We start from the raw sequence: 9,094 nt of genomic DNA, 5'->3' as shown, positions 1-9,094 counted from the left end.
GCTAGTTATCTCAATTAAACAGAAACTTTACTTGAAAAAGGTGGAACCGCAATGTAAAAAGAGGAGCGTTTTTTCCATTTTTCTTCTGAATAATATGAATCAAAATCAGAAAAATTGAAGTTTAGTAACAAATAGTAGAGGGCATCTGTGCCTTTTAGATTAGGAGAATATATCAAAAATTGAGCTCAATTTTTTTTTCTTTTTCTTTTTTCCTGTTCTTCCCTTCTCTTTTTTCCCACCTATTTTTCTAGGTACCTAGAGAAGAAGGGAGAAGACAAAGATGTAATGGGTAGCTGAACGTCTGGAATTGAAAGTTTGCGTCTTGCTTGGAGTACGTACGTGAGCCAATAATTCGGAGGTATGAGACTTACAGATGATAGGGGTTTTGAGTTTGGAGAATTGGGTTTCTCTTGGGCTGGGTTCATAATTATATCTTGGTTTTCTCTTGGTTGAATCAATTGAAATTGGAAAACTAAAAAGATAAAGGGAAAAAAATTATAGTTCAGTGATTACGTATACATCGAAACATATATCAAGTACATAGTTTGATGATTCGAAAGTCAGGTGTCTATATATATCCGTTTCCAACAATTAAGCCTAGTTCCCTTCTATATCAGGACTCATTTCAGTACAAAATCAACATCCCAAAATTTAAAAATTCAGCTGGCATTCTGAGTTCTCACCGTGAAAACCTATTTCAAGCGTCGACAATAACGAAGCTAGTAACTGTTATCACTGATTTCGATGAGAAATTTCACAATTTCACTCGTGTTTGAAACGTCGAGTCACATACTTCGAAATTGTGTTCGATAAATCCAATACAATCACCGGAGATAAGAATAGTCATTGAATTTCAAACTATGATTATTAATTTAGTAATACAATCATATTTGCAATTGGAGAGATCTAACATTAGTCATAGAAGCCCTGATTGCCGCTGGAAATAGAGTACAGGTACATGCTTCAGTTTTGTCAGTCACATTGTTTACACAAGGCGATTCGACATATGATCTGATCTCTGTGTATATGACCAATGTGCATATTGTAAGTAATGTAATATGAACGCCATATATGAGACGTGTGATTAATGAATTTCACTGTGTCTCAACAATATTAAAATTCATAGTCTCCGTGATTGACTTTTTAAAGAATGTGACATGAGTCACTCCGTATATGGAACTATTGCGCATAATCTGAGTAAGACAATTGTGTTACATGATTTGTGACCTATGTGATGTGCAGTCATATTCATTCCTGCATGATGTTTTTCAACAAATGTGACCTGAATGAAAACACTCGTAATAGTAAGTACACGCTGTATATGTGACTAATGCGCATACTTCGTGATGTGAATTGTGATGCCTAACTTGTGATCTATGTTTCTACCATACATTCATTTGTAACTTTTTGGAAAATGTGCATGCCTATTATTTTAGGAGTTCATATACAAATTGAGTCAACCGTTATACTTTCATCACTAGACCACTAACAAATGTAATTTTAATTTGTAGAAATGGTGTACTTGCACGTGTGCCTATTACATGCATCTCAAACTTCTTTGGCATTGGTAGATCAAAATTGTAGATATGTAAACCTTGTGGACACGGTTATGAAGGAGTTTGATTTGGATCCTACAAAGGTAGTAGTCTCATTGAAGTACATACCGAATGAAGATTTGCCTCCAATTAGGATCAGAAATGATAGCAATGTGCTCTCTTACATCATGCTGAAGGATATAGAGCGCGAACCTACTAAATACCCATTAATCATTGATGTTACGGAGGCAGAAGTAGATAAACCATCTATCACACTGCCAGTTATTCCCCATGCTATTGGTGAGCTATGTACATTGCAGGATATGACATTAGACATCTGCGAAGCAGCAATTGAAAATGTAAGTCACATTTATAACAATGAAATCACAGTTGTTTATTTTGCAGATGCAAGAAAGGTCGAAGAAGGAAGGGTCTTCTGTGATAAAGATATTTTAAAGTTAAGCCTCTCATTTTTTTCCATACAGAATATGTTTGAGTTTATGATGTGCAGAGCATCGAAATGGGGTAAAACAAAACTATTTAAAATTCGAAAGATTGGTAGTCACATATATGCATCAAATGTAGTGCTGGGGTCACACAGGCAACTATCAGCTATAGTAGTGTACTCTAACATCAAGTATACGTCGTCTCGTAGTATAAACACATTGAAGGATATATGTAGTGATATGTTGCATACTTATGAGGTTTATTTAAATTGTTCAAAAGCGTGGAGATCTCCCGAGCAAACCCTGAAAATGATAAGAGGTGATCCGACCGATTCATTTGGTAACATATCAATATTTTTCTACATGCTTCGATGAAAGAATTCTGGGACGGTCACAAACTTAGAGGTTTACAGTCATAATTGCTCAGGTATTGCTTTATGGCACTTGGTGCATCAATACGTGGTTGGAAACATTGTAGGCCAATAATTGTGGTTGACGGTACGTACTTGAATGATCACTACGGAGGCACCTTTTCACAACATGTACGCAAGATGCAAGTAACAGTGTATTCGTCCCTGTATTTGGGATTGGAGATAATGAGAACGACAAATCTTGGAGATAATTTTTAGAAAACCTGAAAAAGGTGTACGGGAACAGAAAAGGGCTATGTTTTGTATCAGATCGGCATAATAGTATAAAGAATGCAATAGAACATGTTTATCCAGGAACCTATCATAGTATATGTTCGTATCATTTGTTGCAGAATTTGAAGTCACATTTTGGAAAATCTGGACAAAACATTACACAAGCTTTCAATTTAACTATCAGAGCTTACACATGAGAAGAATCCGAATATCACATGCGGCAATTGGATACAATGAATTAGAAGATTAGCGCTTATTTAGTATTATAGTACTTAAATGTACTTTTCCACAAAATATTGGAATGGTTACATATTGTAGTTATATGATATTAGACAATGCAATACATGTTTGTAGGTTGAGGTTGGACCTGAAAAGTGGTCACGAATCCATATGCCAGAAAATAGGTATTCAACAATGACATCGAACATCGTAGAACCAGTCAATACAGTCACAAAAGCAGCCAAAAAATTATCTAATCGTATCCCTGCTGGAGTCATTGAGACAAACGATGCAAAAATGATTTTGTAAACACAGAGACAACGTGCATGAGACTTTCACAAAGTTGACAAGCAAATACAAGAACGAGATAAGAAAAATGAGAATTGATTTAAAGAACTTGAGGGTAAGTTTTAATTTTGACGCTCACAACTACTCATACGACAGCGGCGTGAACTAATGTGACCTGAAATATAAATCTGTGATAACATATGTTTGTATATTTATGCACCTTTTATATATGTGACCTGAACGCACTGCATGTGACCTTCTCATACGATCCTGTGACATTAAACTGTGCAACTACATGTGACATTCCCATACAATTCTGTGACATTAAACTGTGAAACTGTGACCTGCTCAAATCTATAATTTGTGACATACACCCTAAGACTATGACTGCTGGGCAGATACTTGTTTGAACTGATGTAATTTGTCCATTTGATTATATTCTCCAAGGTTTTCCCTTCCAACTAGTCAGTGTTTTCTATTAGCGATGATAAGAAAACTTTCGTTGTTGATATTGAGAAGTAGATATGCACTTGCAGGATGTTATAAGTTGATTTGTTACCATGTCTAGATATGTGCATTGGCTGTAATTGCAAATACAAAAAGGGATCCATATACTTTTTATTCTTATTATTATGCACATGATGCATACTTGAACGTATACGAAAACTCTATATATCCTGTTGGAAATTCAAGCTAATGGACAATGCTTAAAGAAGTGCTACATGAAATTGTGTTAGCTCCTAACCAGAAACGGAGTTGTGAAAGGCCAATTGAGAAAAGGAAGAAATCATCTAGAGAAGGGAAACCAACAGTGAAATGTGGACGCTGTGGAGGATATGGTCATAACCGTAGGAGATGCTCCAGTCTTGTCCCATTGAGTTAATATTAGTCAATGCAATATATTGCAATAGCACATAATATATGTGACCATTATTTTTTCAAGCGTGCAAATATTATTTGAGTCTAAGTATTTGTTTGTTAATACATTCATTCAGATATGGTCAAAAGTTATGTAATCTAGTTGGCTGTAAATACCTATTCCGCATACAACAGGACTTGTGACATGATATTAAACACATAACCTCTGTTATTGCATTATGTGATCATTGTTAATTCAGAATTGTGACTTGATGAGTCATGCACATGCATGTGATCAAACTTCAAAGACATGCGACCAATAGTTTGGAAAAAAATTGACATGTGACTTCCTAACAACTATGTGACAAAAATATGATGAACACGAGACCTAAATCCTAGTGATATGTGACTAATAATAAATACATGTGATCAAAAAACAGTTTTGGGACATAATGTGCTGACAGGTAACACAAAATAGAGTTATCTCTGACCAATAATGGAAAAATGATTAAATTTGGCTCAAAAAAAAGTTAATGTGCCTCAGAATTATGTTATATGTGACATTTTATAACAATAAAAGGTCATGTACAGTAACTGCTTGTGATTAAGTAATCGGTGATCCAGTGCAAAGTGACTCATGAACTGTGACCATCTATATGCATATTAACCTAAAATAACCTATGACAAAAAATTATAGGTGACTAAAACAATTTCTGTGAAAAAAAATTACATTTTATAACCTGAAAAGTGATGCTGTTATATATTCCACACGAAAGCATTACACAAAAAAATCTCTGTACATAGCAACAAAACAAATCCACGGTGCAGAAACAACGACAAAAATACAAAATACTGGAGTGTACAGATCACAAAAGCTACAAACGAAAACTTCATCTTCCTTAATACATATGATGTGATTCTATAACAATCCCCTCCCCATTAAACCCTGCTTTGCATGCTTCATGTACATCTTCCGATATTTGTAAAATAGTGCAGCAATACATAGTCTACACTTGTTAATGTCGACTCTATGCGGTATAGAACATCGTCCGTCACGGAGGATGTATAAAGCGTACAAAATTACAAATATCCCTTGCAAAATAATAGTGAAAAATAATATTATGATTGAAAAATTTTCAGGTTAAGCATACATTATATGTCATAAGAATCACCCATTTGTCTGCTGAGGTAGCGTACTGTCGATGTGCACCTTCAATTCCTTGCAGTCAGGTTCGTGGTAATCAGGGTCCTTTTTTAAAATTTCCAAAGCATTCATAAGTGCCGGCAAGATTTTCACATATTGCTCAATGCCTTCTAAAACCTTCCAGTCACAATATGTTTTACTTGCCGAATTAAACACTGTCAAGGTGTGGCTTCTGAATTGTAGCACATCTAGCATCCAAAGGGCCTTGTTTGTGGGCATCGTTGGCATAAATACATGGTCAACATCGGCCCAAGGTGTACTTAAAGGTAGGCTATGACCAGTTATGACATTAACAAGGCTCAACTCCGACATCAAAACCTAGGGATCCTTCATAAAATCAGGGTATATCTCTTTTATTTTATGATGAAACCAAGAATTTGTTGTTGTAGCTTTGAACTTTACATTCTTGCCATGTTTTGCAAGCTGGCGAATGTAGTAGAAGCACGCATCCACGTGCTGTAAAAAAAGTAAACAATGACATGTAAAAAAAGGAAACCGTCAATGAAAATGTGACCAATATGTAAATATGTGACCAATATGTGAAAGTGTGACCAACAATAACATATAAGTAACGAAGTTAAAAATATGTGGCCAATCTGTGAATATGTGAGAGTATAATATGGTTTTATTGTACCGTGCTACTCAGAGACGATTCTATGTATAAGATTGTAGAACCATAACTTGTGACCAACTGGATATGAACTGATGACGAATGTAAGTTTGATTTTGTCGTCCTCGTCGTTAAACTTTTCTTGCAAACATGAAATTGAATATTGAGTGTTGCGCTACCATAATTTGTTCAGTTACATTCTCAGTTATATACAAATTGTACGTACTTATTTTTGGGTTTGAAACCCCTCTGGAACCAACTCATGAACGTAGATTTGTCAACTTCTTCAATAACGTCTTTGAAATGCTCAAAAACTATGATATGATCATCATGTTTGAACAATTTATCTTCTCCAACAATGAATGGAAACTTCAATATCCTCGCGGGACTCGAAAACCGCTTGACTGGTAATTCAGAACGACCTTCAGGAGACATACATTCCTATATATTGTTGTAAAAGCTCATTAAGTTTCACATCGTACATATAAACTATATGTGACTAATTTTTGAATGATCTGTGACCTATTAAAGTTTACTATTATTGGCATGTAGTTGGTCTGTGACAAGTATAGTACGAATAATGGATCCGTGAATATCAGGTTGCGTATATCCGATCCCCAAATCGAACAATGGTGGTTGAAGACTACAGGGGGGGGTACTAATGTCTTCACTTAGGTCTATCTTACCTTTCCCTTTCCTGTTAACATTTGGCTACACTGTTTGCACTTGTATTTTGAAGAAGAAGAAGAAGAATATTTGGCATGCCAATGTAACCATGGTGTACAAAATGAAATGTGTAAATATCATGTAAGTACATCGTCGGTCTGATCAGAGCTTCTAGTAACCTGAGTTTCCTTTTCTCCAACTGCGCGAACTTCTGTGCCTCGATCTTTTGCTTTTTCACTAAATCGTCTCATGATCTCTTCCATTGAATTGGATATCATTGCTGACACAGTCTCGGATAGAAACTACATGTTAGTTCGAATATCCATCAAGTCACTTTTTAGGACACCTTGCATTTGGACAATGAAGTTCATTTTTGTTGAGTGCACATCATTGAAGAATGACATCTGTGACTTGATGTCAGCGAGCTCCCTATTCAACAATTTATTGTTTGTCTAAGTTTACATATTTGCATCCTCAAATCCTCACATGCCTGACATAACACCAGACCAAGATAGTGTGACCAATTCTATGAAAAAAGAGTGATATGTGATTTAGGAAAATAGGTTCTGTGATGCAAATGTGGTAGATATGTGACCTTCATCTCAGTGATCTGTGACTAATGATTTCAAAAAAGATAATATGATATTGATCTGTGTCCGCTAATTAAAAAATAATTATATCGACTTACATCAACCCATTGTGCCCTGTGAGGGTGTAGTTCATTTGGAGAGTTATGGGCAGCTGATGGTGCTTCATCAATTGGAGATTTTTCACGGGGGTGACTCTTGACGTCGTGGTGGAGGATCAACGAAATCATCATCGTCGTTCGATATATTAGGCTGCCCCATACTACTGTCCATTAGCAGGATCATTGATTTTCCACTAGTACTAGCATTGTCGGCTGAATTTTTTGTCTTTTTTCTTGCGGCTCTAGCTTGACAGTTTGATTGAATCGGCTTCTTATACTAGACATTGTTCATGTATGGCATGGCCATTTTCATTTTCGATGGTTCCAAGTCACAAATCACAATCTGCAAAACTGTATATTAGAAAAAGTGTAATCATAATAGTTCACTTTATTGGTAACAAGGATTAGTGATGTATTACATCAACATTTGCGAAGCAGCAGCTCTTTCCAACTTAGCAACAGAAGATTGTTCATCTGCCATCCAATTTATGATTCGGGGATGCATCTTTTATGTTCGTGTGACAAAAATTCCATCTAGACTTGAAAAAGTCTCACAAATCCATATTTGGAAGGCTACCAACATACCTAGTAGCCTATAATATGGAGTTCTCCTACTTAACCCATCTTTCAATTAACCCAAGGTAATGTCAAATAATAATTTGCCCCATGAGCATCTGTTCATTACATCGAAGTCCTCAACCAAAGCAAACAAGTAGTTGTCAACAACTTTCTTATAATCTTTAGGAAAGAGATAGGCAGTGAGAAAATACAATACACCTATCCCAACAACATCATCATCCGATAGAGCTTCGACAAGATCCAAGTCCGGCATTTGACACACAGAGAAGAATGTGGACTTGATGTCTTCATGTGTCACAGTATCCACTTGAGAAAAGTATTTTCCCTTCAATTTTGATGTTCTATTGTCATACATCTATGTGTCACACTCTCCATGACATCTCAGGTCTTTAACTAAATAGAACTCAGAGATGGAGAACCTTACATACTTTCCAGCCACATAAAACCTCATTTCTTCGTTGTTCAGCTGATGAACTTGTCTCAGAAGGAAGAAGTGAATCAATTGTGGTTGTATCACGATCTCGCCGCACTCTAGAAAATGAACAAAATAGGTTTCCATTAATATATGTTTCTGTGGTCGGCTTAAGCTTGTCTGAATAGTATTCAAGACACCTTTTCAGATTGAGGTTGTAATTTTCCCAAGAAACCATCTATTTTTGGTATTATGAATTGCCAGGCCTGTCTTGAAATTGCAGATAATGTTAAACACTTATACTGAAAAAAAATCACACACAAATGATATGTTACAACACAAGAGATTCAATTAATAACATACTCTGTCGAACAGGTCACATATGCATACACATGTACACTCGGGTTAATAAGTTGAATAGGGTTACAGATCTTCATTGTTTAGAACACTCAAGTCATATATTCAGTAGGCTTTGGTCACAGATCTATTCATTATTAGTACATCCAAATCATATACATTCGGCTTAGGCCACGGATCATCTACCACGGTCACATTTAATACCTTTGACATCACGCAACATATAAGACATCAAATTAGAAGCACAAATGCAATCCCATACACATGCTGCATTGTTACTAACAAACCAATAACTAGAAGTTTTGTAATAAAATCAACGTTTTGAATTGTATCACATCACAGCAATGTGTCGCAATTTTGACAGTACATAAATTTCTTTGTGTGCAGCTAGTTCACAGATATGTGTATTAGTTTTCAATAAAATGAATAAGGTCAGAGATAAGAGCAATTCATTGTTAGCACCTCCAAATCACATACACTGAGCTCAGGTCACAGATCATCTACCATGGTCACATTTAGATCCTCTGACATCATGCAACATATCAGACACCAATCAAGTTATAAGCGCGAAAGAATTTCCATACGCTA

This window comes from Olea europaea, chromosome 20, assembly GCF_002742605.1.
Source record: "Olea europaea var. sylvestris chromosome 20, O_europaea_v1, whole genome shotgun sequence".
In the NCBI taxonomy this organism is placed as follows: domain Eukaryota; kingdom Viridiplantae; phylum Streptophyta; class Magnoliopsida; order Lamiales; family Oleaceae; genus Olea; species Olea europaea.
This window is presented reverse-complemented; position numbering follows the sequence as displayed.